At 36.0% G+C, this 23,493-nt stretch overlaps 1 protein-coding gene and 1 non-coding gene across 6 annotated transcripts in view; both read left to right on the forward strand.

Annotated features, from left to right (window-relative positions):
- Positions 1 to 23,493, forward strand: part of LOC128862739 (serine-rich adhesin for platelets-like) — a 133,893-nt gene that overhangs the window by 102,705 nt on the left and 7,695 nt on the right. The window lies entirely within an intron of this gene.
- Positions 12,559 to 12,665, forward strand: LOC128865499 (U6 spliceosomal RNA). The gene has a single exon (XR_008454830.1). It is a non-coding gene; the product is annotated as a U6 spliceosomal RNA (small nuclear RNA).

A 23,493-nucleotide genomic window follows, 5' to 3' on the forward strand; every position in this document is an offset into this window, starting at 1 on the left:
ATTAAAATGCCTTCAAGAGACATAAGTATTGGCAAATGAAATTATTAATAATAATTTGTAGAATTAATAACAATTGTGCAACAGATTGTAAACGTAAATTATAAAAAACAAACAGGGGACTATTATTTTTTTACTTTATCTGTTTAAATCGATGTACCCCTTTACTCATTTTTGAAAAATGTTAGGCAATAACTAGGCAGAAGTAGCCAATATAAAAATATCAAGTCTTGTTAGATATATAAAAGCCACAGGTTGGTTCTATGAGCACAATGTAAAGTGAGGAGAGGCTACAGCCCTGGTGGTATCACAATGGGTCTACAGCAGGCCTAGGAGTGTCCACCGACTACCACTATACCTACCTACCTACCTAAGACTCGTAAAGGATGAAGAATAAATCATTATTATTTTCCATGTTGAATTCAATTTTATTGCAGTAAATTTCTATCTTCACAAAGCAAAAGAGAAAATGTTTAAACAGCTCCCCCTTCGTTTGTTTGCCTTCACGATTTAAAAACATTTTTTATTCTTCACTTTGTTGCTTCTGGGAATTACTATTTCCTTTTTGATACAACTACGTATTTAAATAATATTTTACAACTATTAATTTCTTAGTAAGTATTCTGCTACTAAACCGCATTGCCATGGGAAATGGCGAAATAAGCACAAAAGCTCATGGAGCGCAAAAAAATATATATAAAAAAAAAAGGAATTGCCCAGCATACAAGAGACTGACAGCATGAGTTGCATGTACTCATGTTTAACAAGCAGTGGGGTAAAGCTGGTATGAGCGAAGAATGTAGCGTTTGGGAATGTGAATATGCGAATAGTGGGGATTTAAAAAGCTTTGAGCAAATTCCATGAACAGCAGATACTGTGCACACACAAGCGCTTTTGTATGTATTTCTATGCAAGCTGAAAAAATGAACTAATAAAATTTAGGTATGTACATATGTCTATACGCATAAATCCGCACAACGCCATGTTGCTAATGAAAAAACCAAATATTTTCAACAACTAAACAAAATCGGCTGATTGCTTAAATTTTCCAGCAAAGATGCTTTGCTTTGATTTTTAAAATATTGTTGAAGTTTAACAGAATTTTGAAATCCTTCTGCTGGTATTTAATAAGAGGCTTACGCATATGTATGCATGTAGTTGCTTGTTGTATTTACTGAAATGAATTGTTTGTTTCTAATTGCATAAGAATGGAAAACATCAATGCAAAAACGTAATAGATTTTGTACAAAGATCGCCGTAAACAAATATTTACATACATACACACCCAAATTAACACATAGGCATAGTTTCCATGAGAGTTGAGCGCACGCAGAAAGTAAGACCATAGCGGATTAGTTGAAGAAAAAGTAGTGGCGGCAATATAATAAAAAAATAAAAAATCGATTTTAAAGCGGAAAAGCAAGAAAAATGTAAAAAGAAATATAAAGCATAAATGGAGAGATTAAAAATGGTTGCAACTGGAAAAATATATTCAAATAATTTTTACGAGAGGAAATCAATAAGCTTGAGTACTCAGTATATTATTAACAAATATTTATTTATTATATATATTACAATATATTTTTTATTTAGCAATAATCATATATTGTATCAAACATAAATGGCAGCCGAAGATCCGTGCTACAGCTTTTTGATGCATTTAAATTTATTTTATTGTATTTAATTTTACTTTGTTCTAGTTTCCTTTATTTAAGTTAATTTCTTTTACTTTATTCTATTTGTATGCTGCGTTGTGATATGCTATGTTATGTTATGTTATGTCATGTTCTGTTTTGTTATATTGCTTTATTTTTTCTGAATAATTTTTATTTTATTTTTAATAATTGATTTTATTCTGTAAAATTTGCTACTTTATGATACATTTTTTGTTTTAAATCATTGCATTTGACTTAATTTATATGGTTTATCTTACTTTATTTAAGTAATTAAATTTCTTTGTTATGCTACATTATGTTATGCTATGCTATGTTATACTATGTTATAGTCTATTATGTTATTTTCTTCTTATATATAATAGGACTATGAATAAGTTCGTGCGGTTTTTTTTCGAAATTTGAAACTTTATTGACGTAAAATGGTTACAAATTTAATATTCAAAATATTGTCCATCGCTTACTACTACTTTTTCCCATCTTTCTGGCAATTCACGGATTCCCTTTGTGAAAAATTCGGTCGGTTTTGCCGCAATCCACGAATCGATCCATTTTTTGACTTCATCGTAATTACGGAAGTGCTGGTCAGCCAGGCCATGTTGCATCGATCGGAAGAGATAGTAATCGGATGGCGCAAGGTCTGGACTATACGGCGGGTGGGGTAGGACATCCCATTTGAGCGTTTCTAAGTATGTTTTGACCACTTGTGCAACATGTGGCCGAGCATTGTCATGTTGCAAAATAACTTTGTCGTGTCTATCGGCGTATTGCGGCCGTTTTTCTCGCAGTGCTCGGCTCAAACGCATCAATTGTCGTCGGTAGACATCCCCCGTAATCGTTTCATTCGGTTTCAGTAGCTCATAATACACAACACCCAGCTGGTCCCACCAGATACACAGCATAACCTTCAGGCCATGAATATTCTGCGCCGACGTCGATGTTGAAGCATGGCCAGGGTATCCATACGTTGCCCGACGTTTTGGATTGTCGTAATGGACCCACTTTTCATCGCCAGTCACAATTCGATGCAAAAAACCCTTTCTTTTGTGCCGTTGAAGCAGTTGTTCGCATGCCATAAAACGGCGTTCAACGTCTCTTGGCTTCAATTCATACGGCACCCAATGGCCTACCTTTCGGATCATTCCCATGGCTTTTAAACGTTTGGAAATGGTTGATTGATCAACTCCCAAAGTTTTTGCAACCTCTTCTTGCGTTTGAGCCGGATCTTGATCGAGCAATTCCTCCAATTCGGTATCCATGAACTTTGGCGGCGCACCCTCGCGTTCTTCGTCTTCCAAGCCAAAATCACCACTTTTAAAGCGTGCAAACCACTTCTAGCACGTTCGCTCAGATAGAGCATGCTCACCATAAACTTCCACCAAGATACGATGACTTTCGGCTGCTTTTTTCTTCATATTAAAATAATGAAGAAGAATTCCCCGCAAAAACACATTATTTGGCACGAAATTCGACATTTTCAAGTGTGGTAAAAATATTGTTGTTTACGCTTCAAATAAAAAACTTATACTGACGTTTGTGCCTTACGACAGTAGCTCTCCAATGAATGTTTGGAAATGTGGATCGATGGAATAATAATCAAGTTACGCCATCTGTTGTAAAACCGTAACGAACTTATTCATAGTCCTATTATTTTTTTGCTATATTTTTTAACCATCGAACAGCGGTCCTACACGTTTTGAATTATTTAATAGTATTTTGTATCCTATTTTACTGTGTTATAAGTTCTTTAATTTAATTTAATTTTATGTCATTTCATTTTTCAGTTTTTTTCAATTTGTTATGTTACATTATGTTATGTTGTGTTATGTAGTGTTTTTGTGTTGAGTAATATTATATTTTATTATTATTATTTTTATTTTTTGTTTTTTGTTTTCCAACATCCCATTCTTTGGGAGGCACTTACATAACTTGGCGGCAGCTTAGCTGCAAGTCAGGTGTTTAACCTGTTTTAATAAGTTTTCAACTATCGTACTCTAAATTAAAATAGAACTAATAGGTACAGCTGCGAATATTGTAGCAATAAATATATAATAATTTACTGAAGGAAATTTCTTATTATGTGACAAGAATTCAGCAGCTGCTTCTCCAATTTGAGCTTCTTGAGGTTTTCCGTCATATTTACGTGAACGAGTCCGTGGGCCGACATGATCAGTGGCAATATAAAGACCTTTCTGAGTTTCCACTGCTGCTTGATGTCAATCCCCAAATCGGAGTATTTGCTGATTTTCTCTGTGTACGTTTTATGGATATTTTTGTTCAATGGGACCCCAATCTCTATGACAAACGCAGTGTTGCCATTTTTATTTACCACAAATATGTCAGGTATATTATGAGTCCTTGTGGTATTCGTAAGGATTGTTCTGTCATAATAGAGAAGCATGTCCTTATCTTCATGCACTGGTTCTGGAACATATCTGTAATAGGGTGTGTTCTCACGGTGAAAATCATACATTTGAGCAAGTCGTAGGTGTATATTATTTTATTTTATTTTTAATTTAAGCTTAATCCATCTCGTCATTGCCGGAGATTACACATCCCGGATAAAATTTTCAAGCGATTGTGCTCTGGTGTAGCGTAGTCCAAGTTCTACGCCCATGCGATTGCTATTGCTTAAATATATATTAAAAAATCTACGAACTATTGCACATGTGTCCAGTATGGTCGACTTCTGCATGTCTTCTAGAAGGTGTTGGCAGTCATACTATACTTCTACAAGTTTTTTATTAAATGCTTAGGCACTAATCCAGTGAACGATATAATTATTGGAATTATATTCACTTCCCTCGCTTTGTACATCCGTTTAAGTTCTATGGCCAAAGCTGCATACTTCGATATTTTAGTGGAGTATGTGCTTTGAATGTTGCGATTAAGAGGCACCGCTATATCGATTACTTCGATTGTTTTATTTATCTTGTCGAACAAGATGATGTCAGGTTTGTTGGCAGCTGCGGTTTGATCTGTGGAAATAAACCAGTTTAAAATTTACATTTTCCAATATTGCCTTTGGTTGATATTTAAAATACAAAACTTCTGCTTGTAAGAGACCGTGTTTTATCGCAAGTTATTGGTGGAGGATCTTTGCTATATTGTTATGTTTCATGACATATTCACGGGGGGCAAGTACGCTACATCTAGCAATTACATGGTCGATTGTTTCACCGTAAATGCCGCACCTTCGGCACCTATTTCTATTGCCTCGCTATGTATCGATCTTCGGAAACTCCTTGTTGGAATAACTCGGTCTGGTATAGCGATTGCGAAACATTCTGTTTCAGAAAATAGCTTTTATCTTATTTTGCTTAATTAATATAATGTTATTTTAAATAACTAATTTTTTCTATTCAATTCGCTATTTCATGTAATATTTTGTTATGTTATTTTAATTCATTGTTATTGAAATTCATTTTGACTTATGTTACTTTATTTAATTGTGAATTTTTTTGTTACGTTACATTACGTTATGCTATGCTTTGTTCTTTTATGCTACTTTCCTTTTATATTTTTGTATGTATGTAATTTTATTTTAAAATTTAATGTAAATTATTTAATTAATTTCTCTTTATTTCATTTTATATTTTTAATTTGCTTTGCTAACATTTATGTTAAATTATGCTATGCCGTGCTATGTTGTGTTTTACTATTTTATTTTAATATTGTTTTATATATTAAACTTAATTGGATTTTAGTTTAACATATTTAATTTAATTTATGTATTATACAATTTTTTTTAAATTTTTTTTATTTTATTTTTTTCAATTTCTTTTTTGTTATGTTATGCTATTTTATTTAATTTACTTCAATTTAATCTCTTTGTATTTTATCTAACTCAATTTCATTAAAATCCCTATGCACCCATTTACTTCCATTCCACCCTCATTCGAATGACTCATCACCGCAAGGACTGCATTGAAAATCACACAATTATATCACCACAGCCATTATCAATAAGTAATTTCCGCAAATTGTAGAGAACTCTGTGCAAGGGTGCTGCCTTTCTCACCACTTAACTGCAAACAACTAAATGTATGCATTAGCAGTGTGATTTTGTGTGCGCGTGTGTGCAAGCGGATGATTCAGGACTTTGCCTTGGATGAGCTGAGGCCGTTAAATGCTAAATGGCAGGTGGGCGCGCAAACAGTGCCGGTATTGCAAGTCATAACGAGGCGGTTGTGGTCGCTCTACTGTCACACTGACACATTGAATGGAAAGTAGGTACATATACTCACATATTCACATACATATACACGAGTATGTAGAGCATCAGGCGGTATATGAAGGTGCATATGTACCTACATCTGTGCGTTAACTTCAACATCTGTAGTACATTTTGTTGTATTTGTATATAAATATGTATGCAAGTATGTGCCATATAAACTTAAAGTTGTTTTGCTTAATTTTTCATGAGTTCTGTGCGCCGCCGTTTAGTCATTCTCGCGTAAAAGCAAATGCGGAAGTGAAATTTGCTACACGTAGTCAGACGCAGGCACAGTCGCCATAGCCTAGGGTTAAAGTTCTTTATTCGCTCATCATTTATGTGCGCTTCGCTGGCGCTCCAACAACTTGGTTGCCTTTCGGCCCGACCCACATGGCGCACTCGTTCTTTATTCCTTCTATGAATTCTGCCTATTTACATTCACTCGGTGCGTTGCCCTATATTCGTTTATTTTTTTTTTTTTACTTTTTAGCTGTTTTCCTTTCTTTTTGCACTTATTCTGCAAGCTGTAAACACTCGTTGTAGTTGTCTACATGCATGCATTGTTTATGTATGTGTGAAAGAAAGCCTATTTATAGGCACAAAAGCACAAAAAAGGAGCAACACAGCTGAAGCGATGTCTGTTGGTTGGAGGAAAAAAAGGACTTTGACTTGCTGGTTAATTGGTTGAAACTACTATAGAAGCGAGGAAAACAAGAAATATAAAGAGCTTAGCGTTAATGGAGGATTGAGTTAGAGGAAATGAAATCTGGGATGCTTAAGTGAAATAATTTAAACTCTCTTCAACTTAAGCAGTAGTGGGAATAAAAGTGTGAATTGTATATTAGTATGTAGGCCGAGCTTTATTCCAATTTATAGTTCACAACTTTGCAAGTAGGGTATTTTACAGCTTTGTTTCGTCCCTGAACAGCAAGTTCTCTCTACTTTGAGAAGTTATTTTATACCAGAAATGTTCTTACCTAAATGCGACTAGAACCCTTAACCTTCAGATTATATGCTTCATATATTACCACTACTTGGCTAAAGCGAACACATTTTAATTTTAAAGAAAATATAGAAAATCGTGCAGTTAATTTTCTGCATTCTATTACTTTTTTTTCACTCATCCCTAAGATCCATAGTTTTGGCTGCTGGCTTAGAACTTAATCAAACTTGTCTCCCGTTGTAGTTGTCGTGAAATCCGCAAATTTCTATATGCATTAAATGTTCGCCTTGTATACTTTTTAAACTTTATTTTTGTTTATTGTCCGTGTGAACCCAGCATGGCATATAAATTTAGCTGAAATTTTTACATACATACGTTGGTATTGGTATCTGTCAGGCAGCAACCCACATATCTCAACTTCATTGCAATGCAGCGGATGAGGCTGTTGATGACGTAGCGGAAATTATATGTGCGGATACAGATGTTGGTAAGACTGAAATTCTACATACTATTGAAACAGGATATGCGCTAGTTTGAAGCTTTCTACGTGGCCCATGTGAAAGCTGCAAGAAAAAAATGAATACTTTCTTTTTAACATCTACGCGTATGTGGCACATAAATAGCTATGCGCATACAACCAAGTTGTGTTTGTAAATTTATGGCATAAGCTTAGAAATGAAATAGATGGAGAATCTTTTGGGTTAAGCAAATAAAATCTGTTTTTAGTTTTGAAATTTTGGCTGGTTTTTATTGATTAGTCAAATCTCATCTAATCTTACGCTGGAGAGAAGGGGGGTCTCGGCAAGTATCACGCAATTTTTTTCTGATTGAAACAACAAATTGTACATGCTTAAGATTTAATCTCAAGCGTAATCGTAGTATGATTAAGATCATTCAGTAATTCGTTCAAAAGAAAATAATTTCATTCATACTTCGATGTCATTCATTACTACTGTCAAACCACCATATTTGTTTTATACCAAATAGCAGTGTAGCCCGTCGGTTGTTTTCGCGCCAATATGAGCCGAACGCCCTATCACTCAGGTTGACGTTTGACAATTCCGGACTTTAAAGAACATGACGGAAAATCATTTGCTCCATTTCTATTACGCGTACCGATTCAACCGCTGAATGCCTTCATCAGCACGGCTATTGATCTCTATTGCCCAAGTATACGTGATGATTTAGAGAAAATATGCTGCAGTACATGCGGTATTTACTTCGCATCTATCACAAGAGCTGCAGAGCACAGGAGAGCAGCTCACATTGCACCAGCTAAGCAAGCGCGTATGTTCCGCAAAGTGCGACCCTCACGGATTGTCACAAGACGAGCTAATGAGTTACTGTGCGCAAGCGTCAACGGCTTAGAGTGGCTAGATTAGAACGAAGTTGAAGGAGCACATGATTTTACTGAAAATCATATGGACATGTTGGTCCCAATAGTCTCTCTTGAAACCGCGCATGATTCTCCATGGACTGAATTAGAGTAGATATTCTTTTTTTAATCGCAGTAGTTACGATTTAAGTCTTCTATTGTTAAATTTTTATTACACTTATAACTCTCAGCAATATTGATTACTAGTCTTAACTAGTCGTAAATAAAAGCACGAAGCAAATTTTTTCTCTTTTTACAATAACAATCCAACGCGTTTACATAAGAAACCCACATTTTGAAAAATCTCACGTGAGGTTGGGGGATGGGGGAGGGGGTTGAATAAAATCTCACGACATCTCACCACCTTCAGAAAATTGAAAAAAACAACTCACGTAATTTATGGACGCCCCCTTATGTTACAATAGAATTAAAAATGATGTTGATAGATGTCGCCACGTACTGAAGAACATAATTCAAGCTTTACCAAACTCTGAGAATTTAACCTTAGAAGACGTTGAAAATCGTGTTTCTTGGATCTGTTCACGAATTTCTCGATACTGGAAAAAAGTGCAAAGATCAAAAACAAGGCTGATTGCCAAGTACAGTAATTGGTTAACTGAAAGCGAATTATGTGTGTTGAAAAAGCGGGAGTCGAGCGAGGTGCATCGCTTGCATCATGCATTCCCATAACTTAGCTCCACCAACGCCGTATTTAACTGTACCAGCAAGATTTTAGTTTTCAAGAGCAGTGCCGATTTGCGCCAAACAATTTGACGAGCTCTTACCCCAAAAATAAAAAAAAAATACTTTTGTCTGAAAAAATGTCTTCTTTTCAAAATCTGACTTATTTATAATATATAAATAATAGCAAATTCTTCTGTTGACAACCTCTTCGAGCGACTCTTCCATGATATCAGAAATCATATCATTTTGTGTTTCAAACCGACTTAGTATAGGAACACTGTTGCAGGCATTCATGAGCTTGAACTATGCTCCAATTTCGCATTGATTTACTCTAACAGGCAAATATTGAATTTCTAGCAACAAAATTTTACAAAAAATGGTTTGCTACCAAAACTTGTCAATAACAAATTTGCAACACTTTAAACTACTTATTTGTTCTAAAAATTGGCATTTGAGTGCTATTTCTATACATATATATGTGTGTGTGTGTGTATGTGTGTGTAAAAATGTTGTAACTCCCACACCTGCATACTAATTTGCTGTATGTTGAAGTTGTAATTTGCATACAAATGTTTATTATGCAAACTTTCACACAGAATCAGCTGATAATTTGTTAAAGGCAAGACGGCGTGATTAAACACGCACACACACACACACATATGCATACGTATGGCTATAAGTGCACAATGTAAATGCGGTAGAACATCATCACCAAGCGCTGTTTACAAATTTACACTTTTGAATCTAATCTTTTTATGTCAATGTCTGACACACTTTAACCGAACTGAAGGCGTTCGATGGAAGAACAAGGAAAAATAAATAAATAAAACTAAAGAAGCGCACTAAAGCGAATATTGCCACACTTTTTCAAGTACAAAAGTATTGACTAATGACAATTAAAAAGTGTACTTGAAAGCAAAAACCAAACAAAAAAGTGACTGGAAGTGTAAAAAAGCGTACGAGTAGAGCAGTGAATGGAAAGAGTGTGCCATTTTAAAGTGCTGAGATGCAAGTAAATGGTTGAGGAAATGTGTAAAAATAATGAGTTGAAGGGAAATGTGAATCTATAATAAATATACACTGCGTTAAATAACTATAGCACTGAGACTTATTTGCAAGAATTGAGAGAATTTAGAATTTATTTGTTTCTCATTTAATTTTAGAAAATTGTATATAAAAACTTAGTTCATTCTTTAACAAAAGCCTTGTACATCCAAGTCTCAGACGCTATGTAAATTAAAAAAATGTTTAATCAGAATTTTTAGAAAAATTTCGGTTATGTAGTTTTAATTTTTATACAGTTATTTTGAATTTTAATATAACAAAATGGAAATTTGAAGTTGCTTCTCACTTCACAAATATTTGTTGTTTTTTTTTTTTGCTGATACCCATATGCATTATTTCCATATAACAAAGCTTTTGTTCATCTAGAAGAAAGCACCCAACACCGTCAGCAAAAAAAATTGCCAAAAATCAACGCTATTTTGCCGCCACTTGAAACTTGCACTTTATTATACTAAAATTTAATAAGCTATAAAACTGCATTCCAAAAGTCCTTCAAGAAACAATAATTAAAAACCACGGAACTGGAATGGAAGTTTGTAGAATTTTTGTTAAATTTGCATAAAAGTTGAAATTTGGATTAATATGATTTTTGTAGGGGAATGAATTACATATGGTTTTCCAATAACAGGTGTTACAGGTGAATGGATTGCGCTATCGAGAGATGATTATGGATTTCTCATGGCCGCAATTGGATGGTATTGATCTGGACAACGTTTATTTTCAACAAGACGGCGCTACGTGCCACACAAGCTACGAAACCATTGATCTTTTACGCCAAAAGTTTCCGGACCGTGTTATCTCTCGAAGAGGTGATCACAATTGGCCACAGAGATCTTGTGATTTAACAGCTTGTGACTTTTTTCTTGGGGGCTACATGAAAAAGAAGGTCTACGCCAATAGCCCAGGGTCGATTTAAGATCTCAAAGATGGAATTCGCGAGGCTATCGAGGACATAGGGCAGCCACTTTGCAATTCGGTTATGGAAAATTTCATGTAAAGGCTATAGTCCTGAAGGGGTGGTCGTGGTGGTCATATACCTGTTGTTATTTTCCACCATTAACGGCATGCCCTTGTTTTTATAATGAAATAAACATCCAACCATTTATTTAAAAAAATATCATTTTTCCTTGAACATCAAAATAACACATCTTATTGGAAAACCCTTTATTTGCAATAAAAATGTAAATGAAATAAAAACAAAAAAATTCTCAAAAGTTGTCATTAAATCCCTGTGCTATAAAAAAAATGTTGAGTATTTTTTCTGTCACTCACTAAATTGATTAGATTCTAAAGCAATATTGAACTGTTATTTACACAGTAGCACGGTTTTTTACAGCTGTAGCTAGGAAATATTTTTTTTATGAAAAGTGGATTAAAATATTATTTGTGACTTTTGACTATAAAGTACCAGAATTTATTGACTTATAGCGAAATTTCGCCAAAGTCAAATAAGTTGTTTTGCCAAAAGTTCATAAATAAGACAAACAAACGAACAAAAGTATGTGCCCGTATTTATGTATGTATTCATGTCCAAAGATTAACAAAATTTTATGAAACCCGCACCCCAAAAGCAGCAGCATTCGCACCAAAATATGACTCATTTACACGCACATTTCGGCACTATTCTCCAGTCGCATAAACCGTTTATTTATTCAACTAACAACGAGTGGCGCCAGCCGCCTTCGATCAATTTACTACTAATTCGTGCAACTTTGCAACACGACCAAGCACCCCCATTTGCGTAACCTCGAACTCTCAGCATTTGCTTTCTTTGCAAATTCGCCAATTGCACTGTTGTTCACCGTTAGGTACTTTTCGCTTGAAATGTCCCTGCACTCACTCTGGCCTTTTTACGTTTTAATTGTAAATCTGCGCTTATCTGAACTTACTTGTACTGAGTTCAATTAAATGGCTTGAATTCGCACAAAATCAATCCAAGTCGCCGCTTTCGGTGTCTAGTAGTTAACTTGCCACCGCTCGGTGTGGTATTCGAATTAGTTTCTGTGAGAGAATTTAATTTCACGGTGTATTCGTTGTTTAATTAACTCGATGGGAAAGTGAAAATTCATTTAACTGCATTCACAAAATAAATAGGACGTGATGTGATTAATTCGTTTCCTTCGGTGGATGGTGTATTGAAATGTCTAATAACTTCAGAATATAAATACTAGAAGGCGATTGTAGCAGTAACTGAAAATGACTGAGATTTTCTATATCAGATTACTGGATATTGAGGTAAAAGTTGTTGTTGTGTATTTCAGGTAACTTTTGGCATTTAAGGGTGTAATTTAACTTAGCAGAGTAATAGATTCACAAAGAAGATAATTTCAAAAGTATTTGAGACTTCTTATGCAACTTTCTCAGTTTTAAAGAAATGCGATAAGCCTCAGTGCAGCTCAACTAGAGCGCTGCTAGGAAAAGTTGACTTCACTTGCCATAGCAATAGTAGTCAGAAATGCAATGTAGTTGGGAGGAACGTATCTCAGCGTTGAAATGACGCAATAGGAAACGCTTGTAATGTGTTTGGGAGGAGGAAGTGGAGAAGGTGTTTGCCGAAGAGAGAGAGTGCGTTCTCAGTGCTAAAAGGATGAAATGGAGGTAAACAGTTCTTGCTTCGGCAGAACATATACTAAAATTGGAACGATACAGAGCAGATTAGCATGGCCCCTGCGCAAGGATGACACGCAAAATCGTGAAGCGTTCCACATTTTTTCAGTCTCGCGTATTTTCGAAAGCATTCTCCGAGACATAATGACATGGTCCTCAACCTCAGGCACATCAATTTCTTTCAAAAAATCTAAAACTTTGCACATTTGCAAAAAATCTACAATAGTTGCTCTGGGTTGCCAACACAATTTTTTGGCCATTCCATAATGCCAGTAAAAGAAATAAAAATTCTAGGTGTAATTATAGACTCTAAGTATAAGTTTAAAAAACATTGTAAATACATAAAAGATTGTATTATGACACGGTTAAATATAATTAAATACCTATCTTCTAAGAAATCTTTTGTACATCCGTCTTCACTTGTTCATGCATGCAGAGCACTCATCCTATCAAAAATCGATTACGGCCTTCCTATATACGGAAACGCAGATAAACGTTCAATTAGCCAAATATCATCGCCTTATCACTCTGCGATACGCAGGAGCATTAGAGCGTTCCCAACTACACCACTTCGAAACTTGTTTGCGGAAACAGGTTTGCCAAAGATTCCAGATCGGATCGAAGTCAGTACTCATAAACTTTTACCAAAACTACTTTTCACCTACAATGTCAATCTTATTAAAGATTTCAGAAACGCATCTTTAAGAAAGAGGCGTCCTAAAATTACGTCGGTTGTAGCCAAATGTTTGAGCTTGCAAAGAAGACTTGAACTGCCGGGTACCCTTCGCTACCGCACAGCTGAAACGCAACCTCCATGGACGATACGCAATATTCCATTTGCTATTAACACGCTGCAGCGACCAAAAGAACATACAGCGAGGGAAATTTACAAAGCACTGTTTACATCCGAAAAAGAAAAGTACTCCAAACAGGGATGGAATTTTATATTTACAGATGGATCAAAAACTCAAACCTCAACATCTTTTGCCGTCACAAAGGAAAACGGGGACACGATAAAACATGGTTTTTTGCACCCAATATGCTCTGCTTTTACAGCAGAAACAGCGGCATTGTTAGAAGCCTCCATTTATGCCAAACAAATTAAAGGCAAAATAATTATATGCACAGACAGCCAATCATGCATCAATGCCATCGGTTGTCCAACACACGATCAAACTCATATAAATACAATTAGAAATATTCTCATAAGCTATCCAAACAAAATTAAGCTAATGTGGGTTCCAGGACATTCGGGGATTACCGGCAATGAAAACGCTGATGCCGCAGCTAGAAGCGTTTCTAATCTACCGTCAATGCTTCATAAATACTACTCTAAAAGTGACATCCTCCTAGAGATTACAAAACAACGGCGCATTTATCTGTTAGATAACTGGAAAAACTACCAACACCACTACGCTTTCTTAAATCCATCTAGATCAAAGATATCACTTCCTTCCGATCTGCCATTAAAAGTTCTCAAACCGTACTCGCGCCTACGCCTGGGCCACACTATTCTCACACATGCACACCTCCTCCAACGTACGCTGCCAGCCGATTGCCCCTTTTGTGACGAAACCGCAACCTTAGATCATATTCTACAATCTTGTCGAAATCTACACACCTCCAGACAACAATTCTTTGGATCCTCTCCTGCACTGGATTTTCTTAAAGAGCCATCTGCAAGTAATATACTGACTGTCTACAAATTTCTAAAAACCACCGACTTGTTAAGACGGATCTAACATGTACCTTTGTTTATTTTATTTAGTTATAAGCATGTAAATATGATAATTACTTAACGTTAGACCTTATTTAAAGTACATTTACATTTTTTGTTATCTGACAGCCGATGGCCCATGTTGCTAGTGCTGCTGCCTTCTTATATTTGTATAACTTGTTATTATACAAATTTAATAATAATAATAATAATAATAATGGAGGTAAACTTAACGTGTGTTTCTAAGTCTCATCGGCTCACACCAGAGAAGTGAGTGTGGTGGTTGACGGGGGAGAGAGTATCCTCAGCGTTTAACAGGCCAATTTGAGAAGGATGTAGTTCGCGTTTCTAATTTTAGTCAGCTGGCAAGAGAGCAAATAAATTCTCAAATATTTTTTTTTTTGCGTCGAATTGATCGAAATTTTTTTGCGCGGCTGTAGCATCAACCAATAACAAGAAAAAAGAAGCAGAACGACTTTATATACAATTATTTACCTAAGTATTTAAATAGTTCATCCCCCTTCAGTGATTTCTTTTGCAACAAAAGATAAACATAATAAGTTTGGGCAATACAAGAATGACTGTAGATTGGAATCCTTAGAAAAGCAGAAACCGAACAAACAACACTTGGAAAAGATCCACATTATCAGCCATAAAAACAAGCTGAGACAATGCTAAGGCGATAGCATCTAATCGCGTACGTTGGAAAAGCATTGTAGAGACCTTATGCTACTCAAAGGAGTAAACTAGAGAACAAAAGAAAAAGTTGTGAGACAAACACTTATTTGCAGGTTTTTTTGCAGGTATTTTTGGTTTAGGTCAATAGGGGTATTTTGATGAAGCAAATCAGCTCGTCCCATGAAACTATGCCAAACAGTCCTACTAATAATAATAATTTAGTGCCTGGAGTGTGCCCAATCACTAGTGTACCCAAACACTTCGACCTTAAAGATCTTTTATGTCCCACAGCATGTTTCAGAAGCAGTTAATTGTAGTCCTATTGACTGTCACTGCTTTTATAAAATGTACTACATCGGGTTCTAGATAACCTAGATGTTCCTTAGCTCCGGCTCAGCTCAAAATATATGCAACAGGAGCTTTCTTGATTTCATTCCGATCCATTTAATCTCGATGAAAGATGTGCAGTCTTATCTTTGCCAATGCAATGTAGTGCTCTGTGGTTTCATCATCCTCCAGACAGAGTCTACGCTCTGTCTCATTCCTTTTCCTAGAAATGATAATTGATGTAATAGTTACCTGGCAGAAAATCTACTATTTCCCTGATGCCTAATTTGCGCATGTCATGCAATTCCCTATTGCAGGTAAAAGGTCTGATACGCCTTTTGGCTTGACGAAGTTCTTTGTGACTCTTCATTGAGTAATTCTTCGGGTATTCTCCCAAGTATTCGCTCTGCATTTAGCTTCTGCTCAGTTGATAACCCAATATGATTCTGGGCCGTGAAAATGTGCTGCCGACCCCGCCCTAGCGAGTTCATCAGCAATTTCATTTGCTTTTATTCCAGGGTGATCCGGAACCTAGTAAAGTACAATTTAATTTGTTTGTACTAAGGCGATTAAGGTTGCTCCGACATTCGTACACTAGTTTCGGTTCTGTAGAATGGCACCACATTCCGTGACATTCCTGACTCTCTAAGTATATAGCTACGTACGATTCCTTGTTGCCGCCGATATGATTTATTCTCGCACAGATTGAATTTCAGCCCGAAAGACTTTAGGCCGTTTGCCATTGGTTCGGAGATTTTCGTGTTTGGATCACAGATCCCCACACCAACTCTAGTATTTGTTTTGAAACCGCCTATCCTACAATCCTGTCTTTTTACCTTTAATTAACTCTTTTGTCACTAGATTATAAATTAATGATGGTACCTTATCTAAAGTAGTATCTGGTATTCATACATACAGCGCTTTAAGTAACTATTGCACAGGAATTTCTTGAGAAGTTTTGAGATTTTATTTTTCTCTGATTTCATATTAATAATTTTTAATGCAAATATAGTTCATTCTTCTACAAAAACCATATAAATCCAAGGTTCAAACCTAACCAATTTAAAAAAAATCATACAATTCTTTCGAAGCTTAAAACATTTTAATCAGAATCTTTTTAAAAAATTTGGGTATGCAATTTTATAGCCCACTAAATTTTCATATAATAAAGTGTAAGTCTCAGGTGGCTCAAAAACCGCGTTAATTTGTGACAATTTTTCTTGTGCATTTTCTCCACATAACAAATACCCAAATATAGTATGGTAGAAAACACTCAACATCATCCACAATTTCAAAATAACTTTCACCTCATTCTAAACGTAGAACGCCATTTTAAAGATACAATTACATACAAAACCATAAAATATTTCAAATAGTGTTGATTTTTAAATAATCACAAAAATCTGCTTTGACTTCTTTAACACCACGGACCGATATTTCTTAATCAATGAACAAAATAGACACTATAGATCCCATCCTTTTTACCATATTTCGACACATTTTTTTTTTTAATCTTAAGCTCTCGATTTTTCAGAATAATTTTTTCTTCTATCACCAACGATCAGACATAGGCACTGCTGCCCAGCTGGTTCTTTATTTCAATGCAATTGTTGCTCGATATTATTTAATTTTACTCGCGTCCTGTTGAATTCATAGGTTGCACTCAGTGCAAGCAATTTAAAATCTCATATGCGATGACATGTGACTTCTGACATGCAAACTATAAAATAATTATGAATATGAAATGGCACACAGAAATAAATTACACACACATACATACTTATACATGTGCACCGGTGCGTTCATATTGATTGAAGATTGCTTTTTAAATGAGATGCAATTCACTGCACTGCAAGTCGGATATTGCGCAAAGTACAGGCAGAACGTAAAGGAGTGAAGAAAAGCCACCGCAGGTGAAGTTCTTATTAGCGGCGAAGTTCGATCATATAAATGCATATATACAGTGAGAGTCATTTCAAATCGTACAGCTATATTTTATGCAATGCTTTCAAGATTTCCTCGTTTTTGTGACTTTATATTATAAAATTTTAGGTCAGTCCCAAAAAAAAAAAAAATAACACAAATTCGCATACAGTGAGTGTCGTAGGAAATCGTACAGCTCTTTTTTTATATTTTCAATGTTTACCTTACCTTTTCCTTTTGATATACGTACAGTTCATATCTGAACAAACAAAAAAAGTATAAAGTAATTAAAAAAAAAACAAAAAAAATACGAAAAGCTTAAAAATTTTATTAAAACTTCAAAAATTTAATCTTATATGTTTAATAGTACAGTTTTGTCAACTCATTCGATTTCAAAACAATGAAATGAGCACTTGAAATGGCAACTATTGGCTCACTAAAAAGTAGAGCATTCCATTAATAGAAACAAATATTATGCCAAAGCGTATTTGCAGGCTCTCGAACTCACAACTTATAAACTGTTGATAGTAGCTTTACAAGCTAGGTCGGTAGGTAAGTTGGTAGAAGTGGCAGTCGGTCTTTAAACCAACTCACTTAGGCCGCTACCGGTCCATTGCAATACCACTGTAGCTACTCCTCGCTAAACCATTTTGTTTTGAGGATTGAGCCCATTGATCTGGCTGGCATTTATATCCCTGAGGTCATCAGTATCTTTCAAGAACGATGAGCCAAAGTATCTACTTCTAAACCTATTGACATGCCACGCAGGACAGTGGCAGAGAATATTTCTAACAGACGCATTCTCCTGCTCATTCTTGCATCTTCTGCAATAGTCGAAATAAGATTCGTTCAATCTTTGCGCATGTCGATTTAGGAGACAGTGGCCCATGATCAAAGCAACTAACATAGAAACGTTTTTCTTTGACCGATTAGGTAGCGCCTTTCAACACATGAGGTCCCATTTTGCGGAAAAAAATTTTTTGTAGCGTTGCATGACGGTTCTACAGGAATCATGAATTGGACCAGCGAATATGTATGCAATTTACAAAGGTCCAGTCTAGAACGCTGAAGAACTGCAAAGTGTTTCGTGACAAGCCGAAATAGAAAACTGTCGAACTTTCTTCTAAAACTTTGAAAAGACGTTTGGTTGATGGTCGGTATTATTACAGGATACAATCCGCTGTCATGATAATGAGTAATATTCGTTCTCTCAAACTGGAGAATGGAGGATATTTTCAGATTTTTAAAGAATCTGGAAAACTCCCACAGGTCTAGCAATCTCAGCCTCTGTCTCTATTCTATCCTATCTCTTTCCCTTTGTCACTTCTCTTCTTTCCTCCTTGACTATCTACCCTTTAATTTTCCCAAACTTTGAATTCAGTGAGCCTTTTAGTCTGGGTGTTTGAGGAGTTAGCAATCTCTCGGTGCTCTTGACTTGACTTTTTCAAATTCGTTAACAAAAACCAAAAATAATAATAATAATAAAAAAAAACCAAAAAAAAAACGAATCTGGTATTTTTAAGATTTTTTTTTTGCATTTTGTCCGAATATGACAATTGACAAATTGGCAAAAGGGTAAACATTAAAAACTTTACAAAAACTAGCAGTACGATTTTTAGCGGCGCATACTGTATAGGTATAAAATATACTTGCATAGTATGGCAAGGTACTGAAAAATTACTTCGTTTGCTTTTCGCACTGAAGTGAAAATGCCGAAATAAATGAACACCTGCTGCCTGAATAAGACAAAAAAAGAACTGAAAATATTGGAAAAGCAATATGAGCTATGAGAGGACGATAATACTGAAAAACAAACCGAAAATTACCTTTAAACGTAGCTATGCATATACACACGTATGTATGTATGAGAGTTTATTCGAACCCCATAGTACGTAGACCCCCTAGTAAATCAGTAAAGAACTCGAAAGGCATACTTCCGTTTTCCGGCATAACTGTGACTTTAGTGAGCATCTACTTGTACATACATATACCACAGCATGACACACAGTCACACATAGGAGTGTGTATCTTATTGCATATGTATGTATGCCCTCGTGTTTATAGTACAAGCGCATATGGGCTAGCAAAGTGGTTGGTCGGTTGGCTGGTTGCTTCTTTCGACGGTCCGCGTGGCTGGCTGACAGGTTGGACTGCTTTGTGTACCATCTGGTGGCGTGCAAAGAGGTCAACGTGGTTGGGCAGTTCATGCAGTCGAGAGGGAAACAATGCAGAACGCGTGAATCGTCGCTGGCAAGCAGTAGGGTCAGATATATGAAGCACGAAACCACGTGAATGAGTAGGTAACATTAGTCTGTTTTTTAGGACACTAAGCAACGTTTTGTGTTCTACTGCCGGTTCAGCTGGCCTGAGTGCGAAGTATTAACTGCTTTTGTTATGAAAAAGGGCATACAGGTTTGCTTTTTATTGGTACAGAGATATCTCAGCGCAAGTCCTGGTGTGCTACATAACCTTTTCTCTGAATGAAAAATGGGTAGCAGGCAAGGATTAAGGAAAAATATTACACCAAGTTTTTGTACAGCCTGTCGAATAAGAAGCCGATGGCCCCATATTTTCATATAAACTAAAAATTTACATAACAGCCTTACAGCCCTGCAGCTTGTCATAGTTTCCGCTGCTCATTAGGTATCTGTTTTTCTGGATTTTATTGTTGCTCGTCTTCAGCTGCATGTTGACGGGAGCGTTTCCGCTTGTCGGAGGAACCCAATTGGGAACAAACAGAAGAAGTAGCAGCGCACACAGCTGCTGCTCATCAAATTATGTTAATGTCTGTAGGCAACATAAACAACTGTGTGTGTGTGCGTGTGTATGTGAGCAATATGGTCTTATGATTATTTGTATATAAAAAAATGATTTCATCAATGTGGCTCAGTAGGTGCGTTCAGGGCGGGCGCGCAATGTCGAAATTTGCTATTTGGATTTTGATATTTCACGCATGTTTGCACACGCGTTTCTATTTTGACCACTCTCATTGATGTTTTCTGTATGTTTTTGCTACATATACACATACATACATATGCGCGTAATGGCCTTTCGAATCTTCACTATTTGTTGCCGCTAAAATTATAATTTTTTTGGTAATATGTTGCTTGCAGCTGTTTTTGGTTGTTCTGGTTTACTAAGCAACTTCAAAGACTTGAACTAGGAAAATAATGAATGGGTGAAAGCAACAACTAATAAAACGGTAACAATTTGAGCGAAAATAAAAAAAATTATTAAATGTGGCTAGGCTGTAATTTTAGAAAAAACAAAAAATAATGACAATTTTTTTTAGTATTTCTATTTAAAACAACAAAATTATGAAACTTATTTTATAATTTTGTATAAATTTTTAAAATGTTTACAAATTTTCATCAAAATTTCAAACTTCGTAGTCAAAATTTTCAGAAAAACTCCAAGTGTGAAGTTTTATAGCTGATTAATTTTTTTAAAAATCGCGCTGATTTCTGATTTTTTATTTTGTTAACAGCACTGTCAGCATTTTATCCCATTAACGAATGCTCGACATTTTTTATATGCAGAAGACCGTTGTGAAAAATCAATGAAAATTCAATTTAGTATAAAACTGCATACTCAAAGTTTTGTGACTAAAAACTTTGAAATTTTGATGAACATTTTGTTCAAAGAATGAAACTTTGATTTATATGGTTTTTGTTGTAGTATATTGTATTACCACATACCATTTTTTTTTTCCTTGATTACTCCTCTCGGGTGCATAGGCCATCGCCAAGACTCAGTCTTGCATTGGTTTCTTTAATTTGTTTTCGATTTCTGCCAGCGTAGGTGATTAGCCTGCCGCTACCAGTCCTAAGTAGTGGGAATGCCCACCTGTCGTCGTTTAGGAACGCCTTCTTACTGCTTGGAGCGCCATCTGTGTCTCACCTTTTTCTGGCACAAGGATCGCACAGATGGTTGAGGACTTCGCTAAATTTGGTATATCTGCGCTATTATCGCGATTGCCCGCTTCCTCTTCCTCTGTAACCGTGTGGTTTTCTTTTTTTTTTTTTTTTTGCTTGTTTTAGCAGCCACAATGCAAATAATACGCAAACTATTTTGCGGGAGGAAGGCTGCAAAGGATAAGTTTTTCGGGTTGAGGAATGGAATTGGAGGATTTTTTTTTTGTCTTTTTTAGAAACAGGGAAAGTAGGTATATTTGGAACAGTGTGAGGACCGTGTTTTACGTGGGATTCGAGCCCACAACCTCCGGGATGGCAGGCTAGTGCACTTACAGGCTAGACTACCGAGACTACATACCATACTACTATATATTTCTATAAACAAATAAAACTAGTAAACTAGCAGAGCCTTATCGTCTTTGCTGCTTTGTTTATTGCGTAGATCTCAGCTTGGAAGACACTACATCAGTCTCGGAGGCTAAAGCAACAATTTAAGGATTATTGTTCCGAGTACAATCCCGATCCAGAGCCATTGTCCACCTTTGATATGATATGACTCTGGTCAGCCAAACCTTTCTGTCGGGTATTCTTGTTTTATAGTCTTTTTTAGATCTGTCTTGAAAAGCAAGATGCGTGACATGATCGACCTTGAGCACGCATTTTTAGTTTATTTGAAATTCAAATTTGAGGAGTATTAATAAAATTGAACCAAGTTGCATTGCCAGCGGTTTTAGAGTCAGCAAGCTTCAGATTTAACTGCTTCATCCCACGGTCACCATTTCGAACCCATAAGAGAGAAGGAGCGTGAAACGCTGCGCTAACTGAAGACCGTTGCGGAAATGGAATTTAGGAAGGACTCCGAAAATTGGTGAAAACAGTGTCATACGCAGTAGTTTTTGGAGAGAAACTTTGAAGGGATTGAAATAGATTTAAAAAAATGTTTAAAAATTTATGAGCAAAACCTACTTTCAGTTTGATCATAGTAAAATATAGTCAACTTACTATTTAAGAAATAATAGTTTATTCCTATATTTTCTTCTAATTACCTCCGTGAATATACGCTTCAATAGGTTTGGCAATGCCTGCATACGCACATTCATATTCGTATGCGCATTTAGTGCGCTCATAATGCATCTTTTTGTCGCAACAAATTGCATACTTCCTTATTAGCGCCTCTCAAATGACACAATTCGCATTCTAATACTCGACTTCATTTGCGAAATTTTCCATGTGAATATTATGCAAATATCCCACACTAACAATAGCAAAAAAAAGCATAAATGTCAGAAAAGAAAAACAAAAAAATGCAAACGCCTGCGCATTTCCTGAGACATCAAATGACGAAACTCAAGTAAGGCTGTGCATTTGCGGAACGACCCATCAACAGACCGGCACTCACTCGTACCAGAGTATTTATGTGTGTCAAGCGACTTTAGAAATATGTTACATTGTACGCGTGTTTACAGTGACTGCTAGACAGCGCTGTCACTTTGACAATTACCACGCAAATATGTAGCTCATGCAGCAGTCATGTAGTGATAAGTTATTCGGCACAGACCGTCGTCAAAGGAAGAAGGCAAACAGACCGCACAGCGCCAATGCGGGCAAACCCAAAGCGTAGACACAAAGCAAACGGCATCGAGTACGCAAATTAGCAACTGTGTGCGTTGTGCAGCCATTGATGGTATTTTAAGTGCTGCTCAAGGTAGGTTGGTGTTGTTGCGGTAGCATAGAAAGAAATAGAGAAGCATCGGAAAAGAGCACTGGAAATACACTTTAACACACCCTTTTCAATGTACCGTTTGCACCGGTGTTGATTGGTGTATGTCTTGTATGTAAGCCTTCGCTGACTTGTAGTTTAATTCTTGTTTCGCTGCCAATTGTCGAGTGCCAACTGTCGTCTGGCCTAGGTGTGTTGGCCATGTCTTGTGTTACAAATGTTTGCTAGAAATAGCGTTGCACTATTAAATGGTTGTGGGCTTACAATGCGAGTGTGTGAGTAATTTGCGTAACGGCACAATGTTACTATAATTGGTGCGCGCCCATTTCTTTGTAACATAATTGTGGGCTTACATATTTATGTGCACAGAAATACCGTTAATACTCACTAATTTCAAGTTTATCATTTTTACATTTAATTAAAGCTGGTACCGTTCGAAAAGTTATATGACTCGTGAATACTAGAAGCCCTCTTCTATAGTCATTGCAATGTAACTTCAGAAATGTTTAGGTATTGTTAACTAAATATGTACAGTTCATATTGCCTTGAAATTTTTGTTTGTTATGTTGGTGCACTCTTCATATGAAAGGGTGTAAAGTTTCATTTCAATGCGTCAATTCATTCTTTGTTTACAAGCCATTTAGTATCGATGCG

The sequence above is a fragment of the Anastrepha ludens genome, chromosome 5 (assembly GCF_028408465.1).
Source record: "Anastrepha ludens isolate Willacy chromosome 5, idAnaLude1.1, whole genome shotgun sequence".
NCBI lineage: Eukaryota > Metazoa > Arthropoda > Insecta > Diptera > Tephritidae > Anastrepha > Anastrepha ludens.